Below are 26,016 nucleotides of genomic sequence, written 5' to 3'. Positions count from 1 at the left end.
CCGCTGGCCGCACTGCACTGTCCCAGTCTGGCCCTCGGCCCGGGCTGTGGCTTGGCACAGTGTGGGGCTGCACCGCCTGACTCAGCAGCGCGTCACGCATGGCACTCCGGGAGCGTCTCCTGCTCGGTCGTTTGCTTTTGACATACAGAGCGGACTTGTTGTGCCAAGGGGTTGCTTTGGGCTTCAGTAGTCTGTGTTGTGACTTGTCTGCTTCGAGTCACCCTGCGCTCAGCGTTTGAGTTCTGGAGACCCACAACAGAAGAGCTGATCTGTATTTTTGGCAGAAAGGAAAGAATCAGGGATGTCACACAGCGTGTACAAAAGGGTGCTGTGAAAGTTAAGGTGCAGAGGTAGATGGTGGACCAGTTCAGATGGAGTCTAGTTTTTCCCACTGAAATGATCCATTCCACTGGTTGGTAGCTGAGCAGGTTTTTTCAAGTCCAACCCAAACAGTGATGACCCTGATTCTAAGCCAGAGTTCTAGCTTACCAAGAGAAAAGTTGATCCATGCTGCTATTGCGTATTTATTTTTTAATTTAACAGGAGGGAAATGGCGCTGTGCATTTGTGCTGGCAGTATGGATGTGCTGCCATATGGATGGCAGAGGTGCTGCCGGGCTGCAGCAGAGTGGTGGCGGCCGTATGTGACTGCCTTGGATCCCCGGAGATGTTGGCTGTGAACGTTCCAGCCACGCTCCTGTGGGGGCTTTCCTCCTTGCAGTGCAAATCTCAGTGAAGAGATCATCTCTTAATTCCGTTACCCATTGTGTGCTAGTCATAAAAAGAAGCTGCTTTTTTTTTTTTTTTTTTTTTTCTTTTTTCTTTTGGTAATCTGTGGCTTCTGGGTCTTTTCAGAACACTTCTTGCAGCTCATGCCGGATCCAGCCCTGGCTCATCTGCCCAAAATGTGGCTGGCAGCAGTTTCCTCAGGGTTCTTCATTACTCCTCCCCGCTGGGCACCATCCGCTGCCATGGTTGGTGAGAGCAGGCCAGGCCGAGCAAATGAGCTTATGTTTCCCAGTGGTAACTTTCCTCCCCACTGTCCCTCACTCGTAGAACTTTCATTGCTAGGGGTGTTTATGGGTTGTGCAAAGGGTTCCAGTGTCATCTTTGAGATAAATGACTTATCAATGAAATCCTGTCTTCAACCCAAGAGCTTTGCAGAGCTGTGGTTACAGTGAACCCAGAGTTATCAAAGCATCCATTTGTGTGTCATCTCTGGCATAAGAAATGAACTCCAAAATGTATTAAAATAATCAGCTTGTATTTGTTTCTGTGTTTCTAAGAACAGTTAGATGTGGAGTGAGGTAGTTGCTAGGAGGAGAACTTTACGGTATTTGTGCAGCAGATCCGAGAGTTTGTTGGCTTAGGCTCTCTGGTTTCATAGTCTTTGTCTCCCCGTATACGCAAATTTAATCTTACAATTTGCTGAAGTGTTAACGCATTGCATCATTACTCACACAGTCTGCGTGTTGTTCTCATGGCAGGTTTTCTGACTGGGTCACTGTAGTGTGAAATCCATTTAGGATTCACCATTTGTTTAAGTAACCGAGACGCTCGCAGGCCAGGAGTTAATGTTGTTCTGAGCACTGGGCTCTGGAACTAAAGGAGGGCAGCTGGGAGCCCCATCCCGCAGGGCAGCAGCGGGCACAGCGCCCTGCCTGCAGTGAGGGCACAGGGTGCAGGCAGAGCCTGCCAGCCCAGCTCCTGAGGCTGGAGAGGTGAGTAATTCTTCTGAGGGCAGCGCGTTGGGGTGGGAGCGCAGTTAGTGCAGTCACGCTGCTCTGGAGGTTTTCTTTCTTACCTCATCTTTGCCGTGAAGAAGGAAGGAGTCGTGTTCTAGATGTGCTTCCCATGCCCTTAGCTGATGCTGAGAAGCTCTCTGCTGGAGGTCTCTTGGCTGGAGCACTGTTCAGGTCTGTGATGTGCTGCCTGACCGACCTGCTGCGACCAGCTGGGCTTGGTGCAAAGGTGCAGCCAGCCTGGTCGTGTTTCTTTGCTGCTCTTATGAGAGAGAATTGAGTTTGGATGCCAGCACATGGTGTTATTCTCCAGGATATCATGTAGGGTCTAGTGTTAATGGTTCCTAAAATCAATAATCTCCAATTGTGTGAGTTTCTGGAGGAAGCGGTGTTCCGCAAATCCATCTTGACATCTTGCAGAGTACGTTTCTGTACCAGCCAACTGTGTTCTTAATATAGTCTGTATCAATTTGTTATAATTAAAACTCACAATTCCGCTTGTACCTATGGATCCTCACTCATGTTAAGTTCTTCCTAGAAAGTAACAATCCTGAGGCGCTTTAAAGATTGATGTCCAACAAGCTGCTGCCATTTCTTGTGCAGATGCAACATTATATTTGAGTTCTGCTTTTTGCTCAAAGCTGTCAGTTCTCGGGAAATCTTAAGGGCAAAACTGCGTCTGGGAAAGCAGCTCCAAAGTAATGGCATCCTCCTTGAACTGAGCTCAGTTCTGCTGTTATCCAGTGAAGGAACTAAGTTCTGCTGTGGATTTTTACAGCAGTGCGTTCTTTGTGCAATTGGTGATGATGTGCACCACTACTGCGTGTGTCAGAAACCAGCTGGGCATGGGGATCGTGTTTGTGCCTCGTGGTCGCACAGGGTTTAATATGGAACTTCGCAGCAGGGCGCGATTGGCTGTGCTCTGCTCTATTCAGATCTCACATTTCTGGTTGCTTTCATTTTCATAACAAGCTTGAAGCGAGCGCTTCTCAGGACTCTGGTTTTCTGTTAAGAAAATACGTGGGGTCAGAAGAGTCTGCATGATAAAATAGTGCCTGTAAAACCTGGGCAGCCCCGGTGCTGCCAGGTGGGAGCTAGGCCATGTCACTGCCACCTGTAGCTTATTTCAGCAAGTAAACAGAGGCGGTGACTGGCTGGCTTCCTGGCCTGCCTTGTTTGTTTGTTCCTGCTTGTTTTTCTCTAGAGGATCTGAGATCTGCTGCTTCACTTATCGCAAGAGAACCGGGAAATTCCTGTGGTTTGCTCTGGTGGCCGCCTCCTGCCCATGCCGGGGGCTTCGCTTTTGTCCTGTAGGAAACTTTGGTGGGGTTCAGTGGGGGGGGGAAGGGGTGTTTTTGTGCATATGCCTTCCTCTGGGTATCTGCAGATGTGCTCCTGCTTGCAGGGAGCTTTGCTAGAGGCGCTGCAGGCTGGCCACCTCCGTCTGCTGTGTGCTGGCTGAGGATGTGCAGCCCAACTGTGGTGCAATTGCAGCCGTTCCTGGTACCTGCTGTGCTGAGGGCTGGCCCAGTGCAGGGGCTGCCTGCCGCTGCCCATCCTTGGTGCTTGGGCTGCAGCCCTGCACAGTGCTGGCACACCTCTCAGGTCCCTTGGCTGCTTGGCGCCGTGCCGTGGTGCGCCGTCGCAAACCGCCTATGGGAGGGCAGGCTTACACTGCTGTGGCTGCTCTGCACGGTCCCACCAGCCCCTGCAGGGGCTCTTCTGCGCAGCTCCTCTTGGTTGTGGGTTTGATGTCTGTGACGGAAAAGAGCAGCTGATGCCATTTATTTTGTTGTTATTACTCGAAGAACTCGCCTGACACAGCCCGGTTTGTGTGCGCTAATGTGTGGTGCTATGATAACACGGGCTGGAACTGTTGTGGTACAAATTGCTGTAGCAGAGGAGCTGCTGGCAGAGCGGTGCTGGTGGAGCACGTTAGCAGTGCTGATGCCAATTCCTTCATGGTAGTGCCTCTCTGTAAAAAGAAGCCCCGCTTGTTGCTTGCTGTGGCACATTCTCTTGCATGCACTGCAGTGCTGCAGCCCTCAGCTCCCGTGCCACCAAGCAAGTTGTGTCTGCAGCACTGCTGGGCACCCCTAAAGTGGACAGCACAGATGGATATTCTGCTCTCTGGTACCTCTCCATGTGTAAATTGTTAACAGTGTTTTATAGCAACGTCTGCTCTGTGGGTGCGTTAAATATCTGCGTACCAGTGTATTTTTTCCCTCTTCTTTGTTTTCCACAACAATTTTCTGAAAAAACAAAACAAACAAACAAACAAAAAAAAAAACCCCAAAAAACTAGTAAAGCCATTGGCTCAATCTGTTGAACAAATTAGAGCTGGAAAGGTGTATGCTGTGTGTACCTGTGTATTTGCTGAGAACTTAAATCTCTAATTGGACACTGCGTAGTTTGGTGCCCTGACTCCAGCTGCACATTGCCTGGCTGCACACCTTCCTCCTGCAGCATTCCTCAGGTCAGGGCTGCAGCCAGGTGCTTTGGTCTGCTTTGCCCAGTGAGTTTCTCCTAATCTTCTGTCAGGTATGAATTGCATCATCCCGGCCTGGAGCTGACTGTTTTGAAAAGATCTCTGCATTTTGGTTCTCTTAAAACACGAAGCAGATGAGAACAAAGGGCAATATAAACTGTTTTAAGAAAGCGTCTTAACTGAGGCATTAAAAATGCTTTTAAAAATTCAAGATCCTGAAACTGGTATCCAGAAAAGCTTTTAGATGCTGGAGATGAGTGAAGGAACACGGGATTTCAGGAAGATAATAAATATTTAGTGAAATAATAGCAAGCCATATATGAAATAACCAGTTCCAATTCTTTCTGATTGGTAGAATTCCCTATAATTTGGTGTTCTTTTTTTATTTTTTTTTTATTTTTTTTTTTTACAATGAAGTGAGCAGGGAGCTGGGTGACATCTCTTAAGTCCTGACATATGAATGGGAGCAAAAGCAAGGATCTCATAACCTGGGTGCTGCTGCTGGGTCCGCATGCTGTGCTTTGTAGGGGAGGTCTGCGTGGCCTTTTCAAGTTGGTGGAATTACACTGCTTAGTTCCCTTCGTTTATGAATGCTGTTGATGGGGTGTTGTGGTTTGGTCTCTTTCTGTCTGGAACCGTGAAGAACTCGGCAGCTGTTGGGTGTGCTTGTGCTGGGGAAGGGGGAGGTGAATCTGAAGGGAAAGAACCAAAATCTCCAAGGGAGGATGTGTATAAATGATGTGATGGGAGAAGAGTTGGGATCACCCGACCCACCCCTCTGAGTTATGCTGCCTTACTGGTAAGTGCAAAGCACAAGAACTTGTCAGGAAGGCTCGGGACTTTGGTGCTCGCCTGCTGGAGAGTTCCCAAGCTCCATGGTGTTGCTTCCCACAGTGGAAAAACAGGCGATCACGTGTGTCCATGGCTTTGGTTTCCCCCTTCAGCTGACATTTTCTGTCCGTCTCAGATCGTTCTTCTGGAAGTGTGATAGCCACTGCATTTCAAGCTTCCTGCAGAAACAGAGATGAAAATACTGGGTGATCGTGGAAGGAGTTATTGTGGTTATAACTGAGAAACTGAACTTGTGACTGCAGAGCGTCACCTGCGCTAGCTTTAAATCCCTGTACTCCTCTTTGGAATTCTTTGCCACAGAGTTGCCTTCTCACCTTCCTGGGCTGTGCTCATGGCACTGCCCGGTTCCTCCTTTCCTGCTGCCTCCCATCTTTAAGTGCAGCAAAACAATCGAGTTTCTCTATTTTCTGTTCATGTCCGTTTGTGCTCTCGGAGCTGGAGCTGTGGTCGGCAGCAGCAGGAGTTGCTCTGAGCTAATAGCCTCTCCATGGCTCCCCAGCCCTTATCCAGTCTGTCTGCATCTGTACTGCAGTCGGTGCCAAAACTCTCTGTAACTGCTGGGAGAAAAAGATCCTTTACCTCTGTAATGTAATGGACCTCAGACTCTGCTTTTGTCAGGTCTGTTGGAAGTGGCTTTCTGAGACCTGCTTGATTTTTATTTTTATTATTATTATTTAATGTATTAAAAAGGAAAACAAATTACAACTTATCTTTCATAAGAAACCTTTTGGCTCAGGCGTGTGGAGGAGATTCTTCCCAAAGGCCCCGGGGTTGCTGTGCTGCTCTGATAGCTGCTCGCTGCCTCCTCCCCACTCTTGCAGCCCAATGCAGCCCAGCTGCCTTTCTGGAGCGCTGCAGCAGCAGAGGCACTGCTGGGGCACTGGATGGGCTGCTCTGAATGGTTCTCACTTGGAAGCCATTGCATGATGTAGCAGTGAGGCAGCTCTGAAAAGGCAGGCAGGGATTACCTTCATTGCACTGGTTTCAATTTTCTGTTTCGTTGGTCAGCTCTGGTAGATTTTGTGCACAAACGCCGATGGCGTTGAAGGGTTGCGCCATTTCTTAGTTATTTGTTTTGATGTCAGAAAGAGCAATCGCCCTGTGCTTGTTTAGCTCAGATTAGGCCTTGTGAGTGTGGTAAATGACTGTGCTGAAGGGATACTCGCTATGAGAGCGGTTCCAAACGGAGTGGAGCATTAAGGAAGCGGAAGGCTGCACGTTGTGCTCGCATGAAGATAAATGAAACAAGCTTGCTCACCTCCCTCTCAGATTTCCAGACGAACAGAGTTTAAAATGCAGATTTGTAAAGAATGATAATGTCTTCTTACTTTTAAAACCAATTTTGTAGTGTAAATTGTAAATGTTGTAATCCTTTTTGGGAGAAAGAGTAGGCTTATTGCTTTTATTTGCTTTGACTGAATTGTATCAGCAAGCTTAAAGCTCGAAAGGAAAATAACACGAAGAGCTCCTGCTTCACAGACACGGGTGGCTGTGGTGCTGCTGCAGATGTGAGCAGCTGCACAGTGCTGGCACCTCTTGCCATGGGCATCTTCGGACTGTGTTGTTACCCACCAGGCTGTCTTAGAGGTCGTTTGGCCCCATGGACTTCGTTGGGAACTCATTTATTTTTTTTTTTCAATGTGAGTTCTGGTCTATTGTTAAGTCCTTTTGATGTTGATTTCTATATACTTTAATGAATCCTGTCCTTCCTGAGCACGTATTTCTACTATGTCCTGCACGTCTGCCATTTTCTAAACTGACAAGGAAGTTATTCTAACTCTCCAATTTAATAAAACCAATCTAACAAGTTTTGTAATGAATTAGCTTTCCATAGCTAGAGCAGACAAGCTTTCAAACAAAATGCCAGCTTATTTGCACCTTAAGTGCATGGTTTAATAAAAGTGAAGTTCATTGCTAGAGCTTCTCCCATAAGGTGCAAACATCAGACAGTCCTTACTGCCCACGGTTCCTTACTTCCAGTAGCAAAGAATACTTCTTTTTAAGTGAGCAGTTAATGTTAGGATGCTTGCAAGATTACATTCTTAGTCATGAGAGATATCTAACAACTGCAACGAGAGCAACTGGTTTGTCAAGTGAGCTTGGGCCTATTTTATCACTTTAAAGATTCTTTTAACGTGTTAAAGGTTGGAACATCTGATATCTTATTAAAGAGCAAGCACAAGGTTGGAATATTGTCAGCAATGCACTTGTTTGTGTGAATTATTTTGCTCCAGCTCTCAGAGCAAACCGATACGGTTAAGTTGCGCTGCACGCCGCTGGGGAGGGAGGAAGTGAGGGATGCTGCTATTTTGGGCTGACCCCCTCTGTAAACTGAGGAAGGGCCATAAAGGAAATGCAGCTCTCAGCTCTTTGAGCCTTTCCAAGGATTTCGAAGTGTTACTGACTGCAACTTCCTGTGTGCATCAGGCTCCAGGACCTGGCCCTTGTGAAACTGCCCTCCGAAGAACAAAATGAAATGAAGCACGTATGTAACGAGGGAAGCCCCAAAGCCCCATAGAAGTGGATGGCAGGCTGCTCTACCACCTTCCACCAAAACATTTGTCACAAACATCCTATTTTAACCGTCAGAGAGGTGTTTATTTTGCAATCTGTTACTGCGGATGACTTGAGGGAGCTGCATATGCTTTGGGTCTGTTCTTAAAGAACAGACTTGAGTTTCTTTCTTGAATCAAAGCGTCTCTTTCTAAGTTCTCTATGAAGGAAAGGAAGTAAGTGAACAAAAAGCTTTGAACTTGTGTTCTTTGTACTCAAAGCTGGGTGTAATGATTCTGCTTTTAGGAAAGGCACATAGTCCTTATCTGTGCATTAGAAGATGAAGTGGCTTTTAAGACACTCAAAGCAGTGCTGCTGCTGCCCTCAGGATGGGAGCTGTCTCAGCGCCGTCCTGCAGGTTGGGATAAGCGTTGTGGGTTTGGTTTTGTTCTGTATTTAAAAGATCTGTAGAGCTTTTAAAAACCCTGAAGAATCTGAATGTGACTGGGCCCACGTGAGCGCTTGTGGCTTTGGCATGGCCCTCCCCAGCAGTGTACCTTAGCAGCCTCTGGCTTGTGGCAGCCAGTGACTTTTTTTAGGTAGTTTTAAAATGCCAGCGGTGCTTTAGCAACAACAATTTGCCATCCTACTGTAAGAAACTCTGTTACTAGTCTGTGAGCGGCTGCAATCTTTATGGAGCTGCAGAGCCAACAGGCTGCCCCAGAACGCATGAGGATCTGCAAGCAGTGACTGCTTTGTGTTTCCAGGTGGGTTTCTGCCGTGAGGTGCTGTCCTGGCTGCACCAGGCTGCCCTCGGTGGCACGGTGTGCAGTGTTGGAGGTGCTGTGAGCAGTGTGGGATGCTGGAGGGGAAGAGCTGCAGGCGTTGGAGCGTGGCAGGAACTGGCTGGAGAGATCTCTGGTTGTTGGGCTGATGGAGAGCGGGCCGAGGCAGGGATAGAAGAGGGACCTATGTGTAAACAAGGCAATTAAGTTTAAAGAACAACCCCCTCGAACCTGAAGAAGTGATGGCAGCACGCCTCAAACGGCTGGGAGAGCTGCCAGCAGCGCTGTGCACCGGGATGCACGGCGAGGTGGCACAGTGGTAGCCCTGAGTCGCCGAGCAGATCAAAACCACAGAGCAGTCTGTGCTTCAGGACAGGCAGCAGCTTGCCCAAATGAAAGTGAGCAAAAGTCCTGGAGAATGCAGAGGGTGAAACATATAGGAAGGAACTGAATTGGGATTAAGGAGAGAAAAAGAGAACTCGAGAAGCACCTTGCAGGTGGCGCTCAGAGTGGCAGAGACCCACGGTGTGGCTGCAGGCGGAGGAGCTGGGGCAGTGAGACCAGCCTGCACCCCGTGCTATGGGGGAGGTGATGCTGCTCCTGCAAGGAAAGGGCCTCCTCCTGCAGTGCTGCGGGCTGAGGGTGTCAAAGAGTGTGGGGTGGGGGGAAATCCAGATCGCTCTAATGGGTTTGTGGGTTTTTTTCTTCCTTTGAAGTCTTTAACGTGTGTTCTTGCCAAGGGCTGTTAAAAGAAAAAGAAAAATGTTGTCATGGAACTGAAAGAGATCAGTCCTTTTATATCTATTTCAGAACTGGTTAAAGAATAGGAAGCAAAAGGCCTTTGTGGCCTGCTTTACAGGATGGGAAATGGACTGTCCTGTTCCCTGAGGGTCAGTGAGGGCCAGGATCTGCACAGGGAGCAGGGGTTCTGTGCTGAGCTGGTGCTGCGCCATCCTGGTAGCTCTCCTACAGCACGGTGAGTGCAGAAAAGCAGGTGGGGGTTTGAGTGAGAAGGGGAGAAGGGGCAGGGTCAGACATGGAGGGGAAATCGCCTGGCCTTGCATGTTGAGAAGAAAGATCGCAATTCAGAGCTGATAGCTGTGGGTCAGGGATGGGGCTCTGCAGTGTCACCAGTGGTGTTGAGCAGTCATCAGTGCAGCGTGCAACAGCAGCCAGCAAAGTAAATAGGTTCTGTGTTATCAGAAAGGATAATGAGAATGCCTCGTGCTGCTCGGTACGGCATCAGTGCACCACTGCTCTGCCAGCCCGTCCTCACGGCAGGGCAAGTTGGGATTTGCTGCTGGAGCACCTCTGTTTGTGTCAGATGTTTGCCTCAAAAAGAGCCCCCAAAAGTGTACAGCTAAGCAGACAAAACGAAGGAAAAAAAATGAAATCCACTCAGGTGTGTGTTCCAGGAGGGGTTTGCTTTGAGAAACGCATTGGTTGTTCATGTAATGCTGGTGCAGGGACACGGGTATGAGTTGCACACACTTCCCTGTGATACAAGGGCTGTGCATCTGTCTGGAGTCACCTCAGGGCACACTGACGTCCTCGGCTCCTCACCTGAGGAGCTTCCTTCGATCTGATCTGTTGGTGGCAATGCAGTAATGGGGTCCAGCTGAGAGAGAAAGAAACCCGATTTTAAGAGTTAAAGTAGTATCTGAATCCTGTAAATAGGATGTAGTGGGGATGGTTCAGAGAATCAGAAGTCATATTTTCAGTCCACGTTAAGTTCACCTGATGTCAAGAGCCAAGTGAGGTGCTAATTTTACAAGCATGGCTATGGTGAGCACTGGCCAGTCAGTACAGTCTGAACTCCAAACAGTGCGAGTTTCTCTCCCTGCTGTCTGGTGTGGGAAACTGAATCTCAGATCATTGTATTCCTAAGTCTGAGACCTCAGCACAGCTGAAATTCAGTGAGGTTAACCAAACTCTGAATATAAACTGTACGTGAATCCATATGGAGGAATCAATTCCTTAAATGTGTGGGGTTTTTTTTTTCTGATGCTCAGTGTGTATTTATGTGGAGTTTTTCCTATGTGTAACATAGACCTTCCTGTTGACTGCTATCCTATTGCTCAAGCAATAAGAACTGCTTCTCTGAGACTTTTGCCTATCATCATTTGTCAGGGGCTTACAAAGCTGTGGATGCTGAGGACTCTCAAATGTAAACACCGTACCGTAATAGAACGATTCTCCTCAACTGGTAATGCTAAAGCAACAAACCCACCAGCTGCCATTATTTCACTCCTCTCCATGTTTTGGATGTGGTGATGCATACGGAGCAGTCACAACTCGAACGGCTGTGCTGCAGCAGCAGTCCATGCAGGAATACAGAACAGGGCCAAAGGTCTGCGGTGCTTAATCTGGGTTGTGATGGCTTGAGCGAGGCCAAGAGCCAGAGATAAGCAGGGCCGCCTTTTCAAGGAGAGAATGATAAGTGTTTCCCTGTATTGTTTATTCTTGCCATTTTAATCACAAGTCGTGCACCATCTGGCATTTTTCCTTCTGCTCTGCTTAAGGGCTTGCGGTGTGAGAGTCGCTCTTTTCTGAGGGAAGCCCGCACTGTGCTGGGAAACGTGTGCATTGAGAGGCAAAGAAAGCCCATGTGAGCTTTTCCATCATCTCACTGTTATGTTGAGCCACAGACTGAGACGTCAGTAGCTTTCAGGCTCAAGAAGCAGAACTTGAAGTAGTTTAAGTACTGAGTTGCAGGAGAAAATCAGTGGCATGGTACTGCCACTGATTAGGGAACCAGTGTAGTATAGGGAACCTGCTTTGGCAGGGGGTTGGACTCGATGATCTCTGGAGATCCCTTCCAACCCCTACAATTCTGTGATTCTGTGATTCTGCCTGGTTCTGCCCTGGCAGGGCTGTGTGTGGTCATGTTGGACCCAACGCTGAGCGCCTGCTCTGCAAGGGGACGGCACTGTTTGTGCAGGGGGACCGGCCCTCTGCTGCTGTCTGTGATCATTCTTGGTTCTGTACCTAAATTCCCACAGTCTCCAATGATGTGAAACAAACTCTTCTTTACAGTTTGCATTCTTTGGTGCCGGTAGGTTCTGTACCAGGATAGCAGTCTCTGGAGAATGCTGTAAGGTCAGAAATGGTGGAATTCATTCCTTTCGAAAAGACCTTTTGGACTCTATGTTTTTTATTTTATTTTATTTTTAATAAAGCCAACACTGCAAAATGTAATTGTAGGAATATCGTAGGGAACATCATCTACACAAAGAAGGCCTGGAAAAGACCAAAGAAAGCACCAGGGAATCTTAACTTGCTCACTGAGATGAGACGTGGGCTGCGTTTGTGTCGGGGTGTCAGTGTGGATCATTGAGGGAAGGCATTCAAAATATTCCGAAATAATTTCTGCAAAGCCTTCTCACAGCTTCTACATTTCAGACCAGAATAACAGCGTGAAAGTAAGGTTTTTACACATGGGTTTAAAGGAGAGATTCTTCCCCTGATGCAAAATAAGCATCTTCCTTCCTATCTGAGGGAAAGGAAGGAGGCTCCTCAAAGCAATCCTCGTGCTTCAGAAAGCCGGCTATTTTCTTTTTCCAAAATGCAGAATACTGAATCACTTCCCTGGCCTCCGGAAAACCTCCCAAGGACCCCTGCAGGTGTGCCCCATCAGGTCCTGGAGCAGGCACTGACTGTGAGAGCTCAGCCCCGCTACCCCAGGGAGGAAAACCACGCACAGGAGTTGCTCCACGTGCAGCTGCAATTACGGGACAGCATCACTTGAATGGAGATGGACTTCTTTAAACAGATGTGCATTATGCGGATCACTAAAGAGATAAAATTAAGTTGGAAACAGAATTCTACGGAGGAAAAAAGAGAAAAAAAGAACCACAATAATATCCATGTTGCCGTTTCAACTGTATTGCCAAGACTCTGTGTTCTCCTTTTGACCTCAAATTAAAGGCCAGGAATAGAGATTACATCTAAGACCGATGTTTAAAAAACAATCACTGTAAAGTTCCTTGTAAAAGCAGATTTGCATTAACGTCCAAACAGTCCAAATTCCTCAGTGTATGTACAAAATGAGGTGAAAAGATGCCATCAAAGTAACTCACATGTACGTTTATGCCAGGCTGAAGAATTCAGAAGCTGGAATGGATAATGCACACGTTGTGTAGTGCCTTTGAGAAATTCATCCCTGTTCAAAGAGCCACAACTGTGAGCCTCAGTCCACAAACTGAAGTTTTCCTTACGGAAGTATTTTGCTTCAGAATATGTGAGTGTGCCTGGAGTGCAGAGGGAAAGAAACGTGGGAGAGAAGCAGCAAGTTTCCTGGCAGAGCTCTAGTGTAATTTCACAGGGAAAAAGATCAATTACAGGCATTCATTGTTTAATTATTCTCCTACTTGCAGCATAGATGTATTTAACTGATGACTGCATAAATACGATCACTTAAATATCGGAAGAAATCTTGCCACGGAAGTGCAGAACGTGAGGCTGCTCTGAGCGGCCGTGTCCCAGCACCTGCAGAGCTTTGTGCGATCCTTCGAGTGATGTCCCCCTCCTGCGTGGTTTCAAACGCACTGATTTCACTGTGGTGAAGGTGGCTCTCGATGTGGGGCACACTGCCAGCCTCAGGAAGCCCAAAGGCAGCTGCCCTGGTGCCACGCACACCATGCGGACGGAGCTCTGCAGCTCACACTGTGCTTCAGGGATGGAGCAGAGCTGCATCTAAAACTGCTGCATGCTTCCAGAGCAGATGAGCCTCGAGATGAGCTTGGAGATGAGCCTCTTCTTGGCCCCCAGCTGCAGAGCTGTTGCTTGAAGGCTTCTAAGGAAGAGTCAAAAGCTTCCTTCCAAAATGCATTAGTCCTAATTTCTGATTAGCTCTGCTATGCTTTCCTAATTTTAATATTTAGGCCAGGAAAGCTATTTAATTGGAGGAAAAGAAGTTGTGTTTTTTATATTTGAAAGGAAAGGAAATGACCATGTAAAAAGGCATTCTTCTGAGTCTGAATGCAAGTCACAAGTTTCAGGCCCCCGGGAGGCCAGCTGGCACCCAGCCCATGTACAGTGCGTTGTTTACTTGTTGTCTGAGCAGCCCCAACGCTGCGGAGTGCAGCCAGGAAGCCAAAAAAGAACCAGGTTTTCTGCTGAGTGGCAGAGCAAAGCAGTCAGGGAAATATTCACCACCGAGAGCTACAAGTAGCATTGCTTCTGTAAATACCCAGTATCCAGTCCTGCCCTCTGCCTGCACCTCGTTAGGTGCGAGGTTGCCTTCTGAGAGCTGTAAGATACACTCCTGTTGGTTACAGTAATTGCCTGCTGTAGGCAGAGGTGTCGCTCATATGGAGGGATGGGACGGGGCTGCATGCTGGGCTGGAAGGCCAGGTGCTTTGGGGCGGGCTGGAGGTCGCGGCGTGTGAGCAGGGCACGGTGTGGGAATTGCAGCACGCTCAGCCTGCCCTTCTATTTCTGTCCTTCTAAAAGAGGATTTTAATTTCTTAGATGTCTTTGGAACTATGTCTGCTATTTGAATGGAAGAAGAGGAGGATAGCTTTCAAGAACTTCCCTAGGCAGTATGCTGAGTAGCTTGTTCTACTATAATCCCCTTGGTTTATTTGTGATGTCAAGGATAAATTGAAGTGTGGCAGTTAACACATGAGGAGGATACCTAAATGCACACCCATGTGTGAATATGCTGACGTTAACAACAGGTTAAAGTTGTGTGCAGGAGCTCGTTATCCCCTCCAGGCATCTGCCTAATTCTGACTGCTGTCAAATGTTCTCTGTTCAGAACCCTATGAATTGCATACAGATGCAAAGAGTTAAGTGTGGAATCGATGTTCATGCTGTTCCTATTAGCAAACTTTCTTGTTTATCAGTTTGACCTTTGTTTAATGTTTCTTGGATGAAACATGCAAGTAAGTGGTATAACAAACGTTGGACTTGGTGGTTACTTCAAAGGCAATGTAGTCTAACAGATTTCAGCACAAACTAGAAATAATGCAAGCCTTTGATGGTAAAGTTATTTATTCCTCCTCAAGAATAGATCTGCAGCAGTCACATGTCATCAGGGGCTGCTGAGGATCTAAGTGAAGGAAGAGCAATGCTCTGGAGCACTGGGAGGGAGGAGCCAGGCTGGTCCCAGTGCTGGAGCTTTGGGTATCTGCCCATCCCAAAGCAAGCAGAGGTTAACTGCTTTCCTAAAGATGTTTAGATACAGACTTAATTTGTCTATGAATCCAAGAAACCCTTGGGGAGGGTTAGCAAAGTTTTGTGTGAGAAAGAAGCTTCCCCAGGGTCGAAGTTTGTTGGACCGTTTGATCGTGGTCTCTGCCGTAGCAGCTGGAGCTGTTTTGCTGCCGTACAAGAAATGCTTATATAAAGTTAGGATTTAGTATTGGAAATGGAAGAAGATGGCGGCTGTGAAATTATCATTTGAAGAAAATAAGGCTTTCTGGATGTCAGCATCTCTTCATTAAACTCAGAGTCGGTGTGTTTAGGTTTCAATTGCAGACTTGGCTTAGACCAAAGCTACGCTCGGGCACTGATGCTGAGTGGCAGTAAGAGGTGCAGTAAGAGGTGCAGCACTGCAGCAACAGGTCCAACGGGTTTGAACTGTCATTTTTAGATACAGACACGATTTCTTTAAATTTGCCTGTTTTCTTTTGGTTTCCTCTCCCGTTTAAACTTCAGCTGCGAATAAGGGAAGGAGTTAGATCTTGGCTGTAGGGAGTGTGCTCTCGATCACAGCACGAGGGTCTCAATCCATCTCCTTTAATCAAACGTGGAGAAGGGCACCAGTGTGTGCAGTTGGAAGGGCAGTGCAGTGCCTGCTGCGGGCTGCCAGCAGGGCAGGAAATGTCTGTGTGTCCATGGGCTTCTGCTTAGGTGTGCTCAGCCTTCTAAAGCCATAGCAGTAAGTTATTGGAGTAGAAAGCTCGTTCCTTGGTGTGTAACTATCTGTGTTTTTGTGGGATGTGTACCGTGGGACTTTGAGTGCCAGCTTGTTTTGCTTCTGTGGTTCTTTGTACTGAAAAAGCGGATTGTGGAGATAAGATTTAGGTAAATGGAAGTTGTGCTGCAATTACAAGGTCCTAGCAATTATGCCTGATTGACACGGGTGTCTTTTTTTGTTTCCCTCTTTGCTTTACATAACTGTTCTTAAAGGTAGGCTTTATCAATTGCTCACCTGCAGGCAGAAGAGATGTGAGAAGAGCTGGCAGGCAGGCTGTCCTTTTCTGCTCCCAGGCCTTTGTCCTTGGCTCTGCCAATACGGAAACCTCGGAACAGTGACTGCACTTCATTACGATCAGTCAGATTTTTGTGTTTGAGGTACCACAACCAGCTCTACTACTGAATGGGAGTGACTGAGCTGTGTGTGAAAGATGCTGGACGGTAATGATAGGTAATGATGTAAAAGTTTTGGGTTTTTTTTTCTGGACCTTCATAGGAGTGCATAGAATGGTAACAAACGTTGAAGTTCAGGAAAGGAAAGAAAAGGTTTCCCAGCAGGAAAATTTTGAATAATTTTCCAAAAGATTGTTGGCATCGCCACCGTTTCAAACCTGCAATAACGCATGGTGGCTGCGTGGAGTCGCACTGAAGTGCGTCCTAAAGGCTGTGCGTGGTGAGCAGGGCAAACAGCCCCTTAATGAGACTCACAGGTGGAGTTTGGGCTGGGAGGAGCTGCAGTGCTGCTCAGGAAGAGAAAATATACAAAGAGGCCGAGGTGAACAATGCGGGCAGGAAACTGTGCGAGGTTCACCGGGGAAGGAATACGGCTTCCTTGTGCTGAAGGGAGGGGTGGAGGAAGAGCACACTGCAGCATGGATAAAATAATGTAGGAAATCCAGGAGGGAGATGGAAGGCAAGGCATAAAAGTATCGGGGAAAAAAAAAAAGAAAGAAATTAAGAAGAATGCGTCTGAAGTCTGGGAGCAAGCAGTGGGAGAGAAGTGGTGAAATGTGGTGAGACATCTTGATAGCCTGAGTGAGAGATGGGTGCCAAGTGGAAATAGCAGCAGATAATGACCTACTGGGTATGCATCCTATAGCAGAAATTTTATCTGTAATTGCTTAACTGTGTTGACAAAAGTAGTTATAGCACTGCCAGATAGTCCAATAAAGTTGTCTTGGAAGTGCCATGGTGATGGCATGTGTAGCTGTGCACCTCTCACAGGTCTGTGGCAGTGCTTGTTCCTCGTCCTTCTGGAGTCTTAGAAAAGTTTAGGGAGCTGATTTTGTCCCAACAAGCAAATTTAGCACAAACTTTTCTTCCTGTTCCTACAATGACTGCTTTTGGGAATGCTCTGTGCATCAAAGGCATCAGAGGCCCATTGAAATGCAACAGAATTATTTTGTTAAAGTTCGTAAGACATGTTTGCTTGCTTTAAAGCTCTCATGTGTGTGCATAGGACTGGAGATGAAGGGTAAATTGGGCCAAAGCTCGAGCCTGAGATGTGGAAGAGGGCCATTCTGAAAACAGCCCAATGTAACATGCATTCATGTAGAGGTTCTCCTCCACAGGGATCAAAACCCATTGAAAACATGCCTGCCATCTGAAACTGGAGTGGAGGAAACCAGTCAGGTGGGAAGACTGAAAAGAACTGCAATACAGTTTATAGTATTAAGTGCACTGGATGCACCACATACAGTGTTAAGTGCGTGGAGATACCACATCTGTCTCTGATCACAACCACATGAAACCCAGCGATGTTTTTTCAAAGCGAACTCTAATCACTGTTAAAAATGCAGAGCTCATTCTACTCACTCACTCGCTGATTTTTGCTTCTAATTTATGTTCCTTTTTTCAAAGGAAAATGTTTGCTTCTCCTTCCCATCCGTATATTAATGCAGACAGGGCCATATCTCAGAATATCCTCAGTAATTTTGAAGTCAGTGCTGTGCGTTACAGATGGCTTTTTATATACCTAAAGGTTTTTGTAATTGTTAGATGAATGGGGGTTTTTAGGCTGTCTGTGCTGAGCGCAGAAGTCATTTAAGGACAGCGTGTTTCTTGCTCAAGGATCTTGTTTAAACTGTGCCTTGGCTCCTTTTTTAGTCCTTTTTTTTTTTTCCTTTTTTTTTTTTCCTCTTTTTCCCCTTGGTTTCACTGGTGGTTTGTGAGCTTCTGGACTCCTGTTCAAAGTTTAAAGAACAATAACTAGTCAAATGTAAAATAATGTCAATTGAACAACCTATGACTCAACAGTCAACCAAGTCATCCTGGCTCCACATCAAATGGACGGAGGCCAAAACCTAAAACTGGCACACATCCCCGTCCCTCTTCTTCATATATTTTCACTGAAGCAGAGCCCAGAATGTAACACATTGGTTAAAACTCCACAATAAAGCGATCCACATGTAAATGCATTATTTTTGTTGATAAAAAAAGGCTGAAAGCCCGTGCCAGGAATAAAGACACGTCGTGCAACGCTGTGTACAGACTGGCAGGGAAATATATGTTATACTCCGAAGAATTTACCATCTTGACGTTCTTTCAGTATTAATTCCACTGCTAAATAGCTTCTTTAAATTCTCTAGAAAGAATTAATGAAGAGAAATTCCTTTCTGCTTCATTTGCCCTCTTTGCTTCTCAGGAAAGTTGAGGGCTTGTTCTGATCCATGGGTGCCCGCTGTTTTCTTTGCGCAGGGCAGCTGTGCACGCGGTCAGCAGTGTGAGCTGCGTGGAGCCAGGCTGCGCGCTGCACTCAGAGCTGGTGCCGGCTCCTTGTGGATGGCTCTGCTGGCACCAGAACAGCCTTGAGTTCTTATTTTGTATTTTTTTGGTCTAAATCGCATAAATGAATTTTCTAATGGGCGGTCTGAATTTATTTATAACTTTATGAATCAATTAGACATTATGCAAGTATTAACCTTCAGCTTTTAAAATATCTGCTCCATGACTCTTGCATTCAGTCGAGTCTCATACTGCCTTTCTTGCAGCACATTAATATTTTTCCATGTACGTTAGAGTCAGCTTTCCAGATGTCTTGCCTTTTTTCCTAGCAACATCATTTTGGCAGCTCCTGACCGCAGCGCTGTGATTGACAGAAGCGCTCGCATTAGGAGCACTGGAGCAGCATATAACACAGCTCACACTGAGGTCATTAATGGAACCAATCCCACTTCCTAATTTCAGTTCAATTCCTCTGGTATGACATTAATAAGGATGCTGTACTGAGGGGTGAAATATTTTTCATCTATATCCTGATTATGTAGAATAAGGTAAGATGGGATGGGTTTTGCTCCTTGGTCTGTTCTATCAACAAAATCCCTCTGTGCAAGAACTCTGTTTCTGAATTCAGTGTGCAGAGAAAGAAGCCATGATGTTAATGGCTGTCTGTTAAGATAATACATTTCTGGCACATCCATTGGCTTTCAGTTTGCTCACAAGGCTTGGTGTTTTGATGATGGAAACTACAGCCCTGCTTCCAGGGGAGCATGGTGGGAGCTGAGGTCAGAGCAGTGCCTGCTCACAGACCAGTGGGCGCCTTCGTGTCATGTGTTGAACTAAAACACATCCTTAAAAGTCAAATTCTGAGTAGATTTTTGAGCTTTCTTCTATTGGTGGCATATTGGTCTTGAGATCCTCCCCACTGCAGCCCCTCTCTGCCCAGTGATTTCGGGATGCAGTGTGTATGTACGCCCATCGAGCTGCGCGATTCTGCGAGACTTGAGCTCTTGAAAGCAGTTTGTAGATGATCCACAGCAATCTGCAAAAGTAGGTGTAGATCAAATGTGTATTTTGTTATGCAACGAAGCGTGAAGGATTAGGATGGCATGTTATGAATCGATCCCATAATTTTAGGTAAAGGTTTTATCTAATTGTAACAAGGCACTGGCATCTGCCTTAATTCTTTGCTGCTTCTTTATTTAAGGAAGTAATGAAGAAGCAATGAAAGTGATGATAATAAGAAAAAAATTATGAAAACCTTTGAAAAATACGTATGAATTGATGGCTGTAGGAATGAGGCCCTCCCCTGAAGGCACGACTTTTCGGCAGCTTTGCTGGCACACTGTAGTAAATGTAAAACTTTAGAACGTATAATTTAATTATCATATTCTGGTCATAAGTACTTCAAGTCTGTAGCACATTTGAAATCCCGTGAGCTCGAGCTAAGGTTGCAGCTGCAACATCAATTACCATTTATCCATTCCAAGAAAGCTTTGCCTGTGCCCTTGAAACCTTTACATTCTGGAGAGCATCCAAAAAAAAAAAAAAAAAAAAATCACGTCACTCACTTGCGTTAGCGTTTCTTTCTCACTCCTGTGTGAGCTCTAAAATGGTAGCAGACGCCATTTCGGAGCGAGGGGAGGTGGTGGTGTTGGGGCACGTGGCAGCGGGCGGCTGGGCGCAGCGCGGTGCTCCCAGGGGACATCGTGCACCTCTGGCTTCGGAGCAGACGGGCGTCAGAGCAGGATGGGGCGGCGTGGTGCCCATCGGGAGCCCGTGCCGTGTGGGTGATCGCTTTATTTCCGTTGTGCTGCATCGGGAGTCCGTGCGAAAGATGGATCTGTTGGTACGCGGATGGTAATCGCCCGGACTTTCTGGGTTGATTTCTATTTACTGGGGAATAATTTATGAGAAATGGAGCAGGGGTGCTTGGATCGCGGCCCCTGCTGCCTCAGTGAGATGCTGTGAAACACAAGCTCCTGAGAAGCTTCTCTTGGCAATGCACATTTGTCGTTGAGGCTCTACTAAATACAGATAATTAATTTATCTGGTTCCCCGGGGTGATGGATTCCATCAACTGGAGGACGGTGTTGGGGTGTGTGTCACTTCTCGGGTGCTGGCAGGGCAGCTCTGGTGTGTCAGCCCTGAGCCTAAGACAGCAGTTTCTGAAGGAGTGTATAGGTCTGTAGAGCAGAAGGGCCATTGCTGCGTTTTCCTTTCTAATGAAGTTCTTCTTCATGTACTTGCTGCAAACAGACTTCAGCTTTGCACCAGGTTCCCTGTGAGGGTCAAAGCAGCAGGGTGAGGGGCTGCAGGACTGCGGAGTGGCTCTCACTGAGCTCCAGTGAAAACACACTGCTTTGAAAACAGAGTCTTTCCCGGTGGATATACATCAGGTCGGCCTGAGCTGAAGCCATTTTTTTGTTGTTAACTCAATCTGGATACCTTGGTTAATGTCCTCGTTGTGATGTATGAGAGCTGTTGGGAAGACGTGCAAAAACGTGGGCAGTATTTGGGGTGATTTTATACACAGCAATGAATCACACGGCCCATTTTAGTTGTAATTAAAGGGAGCAGTATATATGTAAATGTGTTCTGTGTGCGTCCCGTAAATGTGTGTCATTCTGTGCACGTGGAGATTGATTATGAGGCTTTGCTGCCTTAGGTCTGCCTGTATCTCAGTCTATTTGGGGAGGTTTTACTCCCAGTCCTTCCTTGCCAGTCAGCTATGGAATATATCCTAATGTAGGCCCAGCGTGGCGGAGGCATGATGATACCCACCAGTTTGGTTCTGCACGATCCTTTGCAGGGAGCTCATACATCCCACCCTGAAGCAGATCTGGACGTGGCCTCCTTGCTGACCTGGTCCTGCTGCTGTCCATGCAGGCACAACGAGCTGCACCATCAGAGCAGAGCCTGGCTTCCTGCTTATCGCCTGGCGATAAGGCATTTATCTGAGTGAGTGATAAAGGAAATGGTGTTAATCATCTTGGCTTTCAAAGGGACTATAAAACAGCAATACTGGATGCTTTTATTCGCAGACTTTAGGTAAATACTGTAATCTGCAGCAGACTTTTTCTGTTTATTATGGCACTGTTGGCAATGTGCAGCACTTCCAAAGCAGATCTGTTGCCTTCTTTAGGTACAAGGCAGGAAAGAAAGCTTAAGGATAGGTAGGTTCTGTGTAAGCATTTTTGGGAGGGTGGCTTTTCGTGTGTACACACTCAGGTAGTCCATAGGAATGTTTGAATCAACATCCCAAGATGCCTTTGACTTAGAGGTAAATTGCAATGTACTTAATACCCATGGGCGGTATTTGAGCTCTCTGCATACTCCGTGGTTGCCAGATGGAGCAAAGAATGTAGATCTGTGTAGAGTCTGCAGACAGCTGGGGGAAATCATTGGTTTCTACCAATTCATACCAATTTTCAGTCTCTAAACTTAAGCGAGGACATTACAGGAGACAGAAGGGACCATTGTGCACCGCAGTGCTTGGGAAGGCTGTGGTGTGGACTCTGTGCTTTCCACAGGGACCTTTCCCTGGGCAGAGGAATGGCTGGAGCCAAACTCTTTTGTGGGGTTTCTCCGACTGTTGGTGTAGAGGATAGCGGCAGCTCGTTGTTTCGTGCAGGATCTCTCCCTGCTTTCACTGCGATGGGTCAATTGACTTATTTAACATTTTTGATGCCTGCTTTGGAGATGGCTTTCCTGCTTAAGAGAGCATCAAAATTAATTAGTAGTTCTGTGGTTAATAACGAAATCAGCAATTCAAAAAATGTGATCTCTTGCTGTACACAGCCGTGTGTTTACATTGTTCTCATTGCTGGAAGATAAGAAGGAGGCCCAGATGGTGGTGACATTGGAAGTGGTTCCTTTCCTGTTATTTGGTGGTGCTACTTACACGAATAAGTACTTGGCTATTGAGAATGCATTATTTAAACACTAAGTTGACTTTTTCGGGAGGGCTGAGGGTTACGGTGTGTTATCGTTTTGTGGTCTAGATTTATTGTGTAGTGAATGCAATTCATGTGTGCTGCACAGGGCAAGGAGTAAGAGCAAAATAAGTGGGCTCATTTACAATGCTTCAGGCTTAGAAGGCTGACATTTAGTCAATCTTGGAGCTTCTTTCTCCAAACGATGACGTATGTTTCATCCATTTCTTGCCTCAGTTGGTATTTGGACACAAAAGGAATGTTTCAGGAGCTGTCTGCAGCGGTGCTGCAGTCTGCAATAGCACCAGGGAATGGCTTTGTTGTGTGTATGTCTGAAAAAGCCTGGTATGAGGTGGTGTTGCCTCTGATGTTCTCTCCAGGGTCAGGTGTTTGAAAAGGTGCAAACTGTCGAGCTGGCAGCTGCCCCGCAGCCCTCCCGAGCTGTTCCTCCTGTAGGTACCTGGCCCCATTCCCCTCGGTGCACTCAGGCTGTTGGCAGTGCTGCTGCGCTCACCCGATGCAGCTGGAGTTGATGTTGTGGCTGATGTGCAGTGCAGGAAGGTTTAAAACAACAGTACAGTCAGCATGGTTACCACGTGTGGAAGCGTGCTTGTTCTGCGTGTATCAGAAGAAGGCAGAGGTGTGGAGAGAGCAAATGTTGCCACTGCTGCCCACAGCTGCACTGATGGGACGCGCTCATAGGAGAGCCACAGCTCTGCCACAGCTCTGTGCCCCGACTGATGGCTGGTGACAGGGCTGCCAGCTTCGTGTCGGGCCGTGTCTGATGGCCCAGCACTGACAGCCTGGCCGGGAGATGTTCTTGTTTGCCTTCCTGACTCACAGCTCTGCTTTCCCACCTGGTGCTGTGGGCTCTGCTGCTCTGGGCTGGGATGGGGCGCGCAGTGGGACGGGTCCCCAGGGAATACGAATGTCAAACGCCATAAACTTCACCACACCCATCTTCACTAAAGTTTGAACCTTGAGCTGGGTTTGAAAGTCTCTGGTAAATGATTAACAAAGGAATGGACTTAGATAAACAGCGTGGTTTGTACAGGCCTGCTTACTGGAGCTGCATCTTCTTTAAGTCTTCTCATTTCCCTTCGTGTCTCCTCAGTGAGAAATTATAAACAAATATCTGTGCACATAAAACTTGTTTAGGTGTGAATAACTTCTGAAAGGTTTGGGAGTGGGCCTCAGTCCCCTTTCTCAGCTAACACATTGCCTCCGAGAATAAAAGTAACTCGTTTATGAACCTGGAACCATTGCGTTTCAGAATGCTTTCCTCTCCCATTTGGACCTGTTCATGTTTTCTCCCATTTGGGTCAGAGTCACAGTTTGTTAGGGTTTGGTTGAGTTCTGAAACACTCTGCAAATCACCAAAGGATAACAGTAATGGTTATGTTATGGGGTGTGAATCCTCACTTCTTGAGGGACACAACCCCTTGGGAAGCAGTTTTGTTGTCTTTGTCTCCTTCTTCCTGTGACTTTGTGTGTAAAAGATTTGTATTGAGCACCAGGCCAGGTTGCTGCGGTGCAGGGCTGTGCCTCGCATGAGCTGCTCACTTTGGCTGTGGATCAGATCTGTGAGGCTCCTGGCTGGGATTGCCCTCGGGATCGCTGTGCTGCTGCACCTGGGGCAAGCAGGAGGCGAGGAGGGACTGTCAGCATTCGACACTTTCCTCCTTTATTAGTAAATACTGGCCTTATCTGATAGAGCCAAGCTGGAAAAGATATGCCAGAAACCCAGATTAGATTGTTGGCAACTGTTTTGTTAATTGATACCATCATTTGTTTTTAGTTCTGTTGTTCTATTTGATTCTATTTAGTATCTATCTGTTGTCTTTATCATGTAGCGATTTCTGTGATAGTAGTATAGAAGATGAGCCTAATTAAACATTAAAGGGGATTGAAAACTTTCAGTAGAATATGCTTGGCACTGCCACCATTTCAGTGACAGTTCATGGATGATTCCTTGAAAATGTTTTTGTCATAAATTCACAAGAGCTCAATTTTTTGGATCTATATTAGTTGTCTGCAAAACTATGCATAGAAAAAGACGCTTCTGTCTCTTATTTCGGAATGTTGAATGATCTGCAGCTCTCAAGTGATGCATGCCTTACTTACATTCTAGGCTCTCCATTCACATTTCAGTGTTTAAACTGGGATTTGTAGCGTAAGAAAGGGTGCCACCGGACCTGAATCTTTAATAACATAGCCACAAATCGTTTTGTCCAGCAGCAATCTGCTTTATAGACTGTAGGGTGTGAATTGGACCCAACTAATACGGAGTGAGTATTGTGGCACTGATCACTGATAATTGTTTGCTGTGAGCCATGCAGCCCCGGGTCGGCTCCCATCACTGACCTGTGAAGGAGCAGCTGGGCTCCAGCTCTGCTTTATGATGGGGGAGCGACCAGCTCGTGGCCAACTCTGGTTTGTCCTAATCGAACGTCATCGCATGCAGCTTAGTGATAAGAAGCAGAGATAGATTTGAGTCCTCGACTTCCTTACCTGTGAGGTCGGTTCCCTTGCAAAACTGCCACCACTCATGCAAACCACCTCCTGCAGGGCAGTGGGCCCTAGCAAGCAGCAGCCTCTGTTGTTACGTGACGCATTCCTGGAGTGCTTCGGTGCTGAGGAGGGCAGGCAGGCTTCGTAGAAATGAGTGTGAGTGTGTAATTAAAGACGTGTGTTTGTAAGGACATCAGATGAGCATAACCGGGGTGAATTCCATTCTGCCATTGCTTGGGTGTTGTGCACTTCATTGTGCAACCTAAATATTTTATTATGTTTTTCTGCTCCTTGAGAGAAGACAAATTATTTAGAAAACATAGAAAGGCCATCCTGTGGGTCATAAACAGCGTTGTAATCTACTGATGAGTGCAGCTTTAGTTGAGGGATTAGCTAGTGATGGTGGTGATAGTTGTCGTCATCTTTGTAGAGTAAGAGAATAGAGAAAGCGTTGCTGCATTTCAGGTATTTTCTGAGAGCAAAGGACGAATGTGATGGAGTTGAGTCCTTCTCCAAGTTCTGGGGAGGACTGGTGCTTCCTGGGTGGGCTTTCTTCTCTTTTTCCCCAAGCCTGTCTCATTCTGCCTCACTCCGGCTGCAGCCTTTCTTACTGAATCCTTCTCTCCACCCCTTGTTCCGTTCTTGTTCTTTCTGTTTAGATGAATTCCTGCTCGCCAGCCTTTGTACCAGGTTACTGCAGCAGGTCCCCATCGCTGCTGTCTGTCCTTCAGCTCTGCTGTGCCCCGTGCTCATGCAGCCCCCCCAGAACTCCTGGGCTGTTGTCTATTTCTCAATTCCTCCGTGGGGATGCAGTGTGAGGAGCTGACTTGTTCAAAATTCAAGCCCTCGGGGTGCTGAAGGGTTTTCAATTGCTCTGAAATTTAATTTTTTTCTGAATGTTTGAATGTTTTTTACGCATATGACCAAATCTCGTCAGGTTTCCTTGAGGGGGGGAAAAGGAATATTCTATTAAAAAGTCAGTCCATGTTCTGAAATTTGAAGTCCGCTTCGGGGAATGAGAGTTTTCTGGGATTTTTCTGAACAGAGGCACCAGGGTCTCAAAATCAGAGTCATTTTTCTGTCCTCATCTAAAAAAATTGCTGGAGCCCTACTGCACCAAATTTTAGAATCGCTGGAAGCCAAGCATGCAGTAGAGAAATCTCATCTAAAAGATTAAAACTTTTGTGATACTCAACTCAGCAAAACGTGCTGTGCAGGCTGTAAGGAGTTCAGGTGCTGGGCAGCCTGAAGCAGGCGAGGCACTGGGCTCTGTGCTGAATAATCGGCCCCTGAAGGTTGGCAGAGCTGCTGCTGGTTCAGCCCTTACGGGTAGGAGCAGCTCAGAGGTGGCTGTGACGGGCTGTGTGCTGTCCCAGCAACAGTTCTTGGTTTAAGAAGTAACCCTTTGTCAGTGGACTGGGTGTTTGCACAGGAATACCACATCCTCAAATTAAGAAATGCTATTACTTTCCTGAAATGCTGGGGTGAGAGGATCTTTTATTACTATAAACATGTGACTTAATTTGCAGTTTCTTGCACAGAAGTGTCCTGATAGAAAACCCGATGCTG

At 46.8% G+C, this 26,016-nt stretch overlaps 1 protein-coding gene across 3 annotated transcripts in view; it reads left to right on the top strand.

Annotated features, from left to right (window-relative positions):
• NR3C1 (nuclear receptor subfamily 3 group C member 1) overlaps positions 1-26,016 on the top strand; it is a 53,849-nt gene that overhangs the window by 6,325 nt on the left and 21,508 nt on the right. The window lies entirely within an intron of this gene.

Source organism: Lagopus muta, chromosome 14 (assembly GCF_023343835.1).
Source record: "Lagopus muta isolate bLagMut1 chromosome 14, bLagMut1 primary, whole genome shotgun sequence".
Taxonomy (NCBI): Eukaryota; Metazoa; Chordata; class Aves; order Galliformes; family Phasianidae; genus Lagopus; species Lagopus muta.
This window is presented reverse-complemented; position numbering and strand designations above follow the sequence as displayed.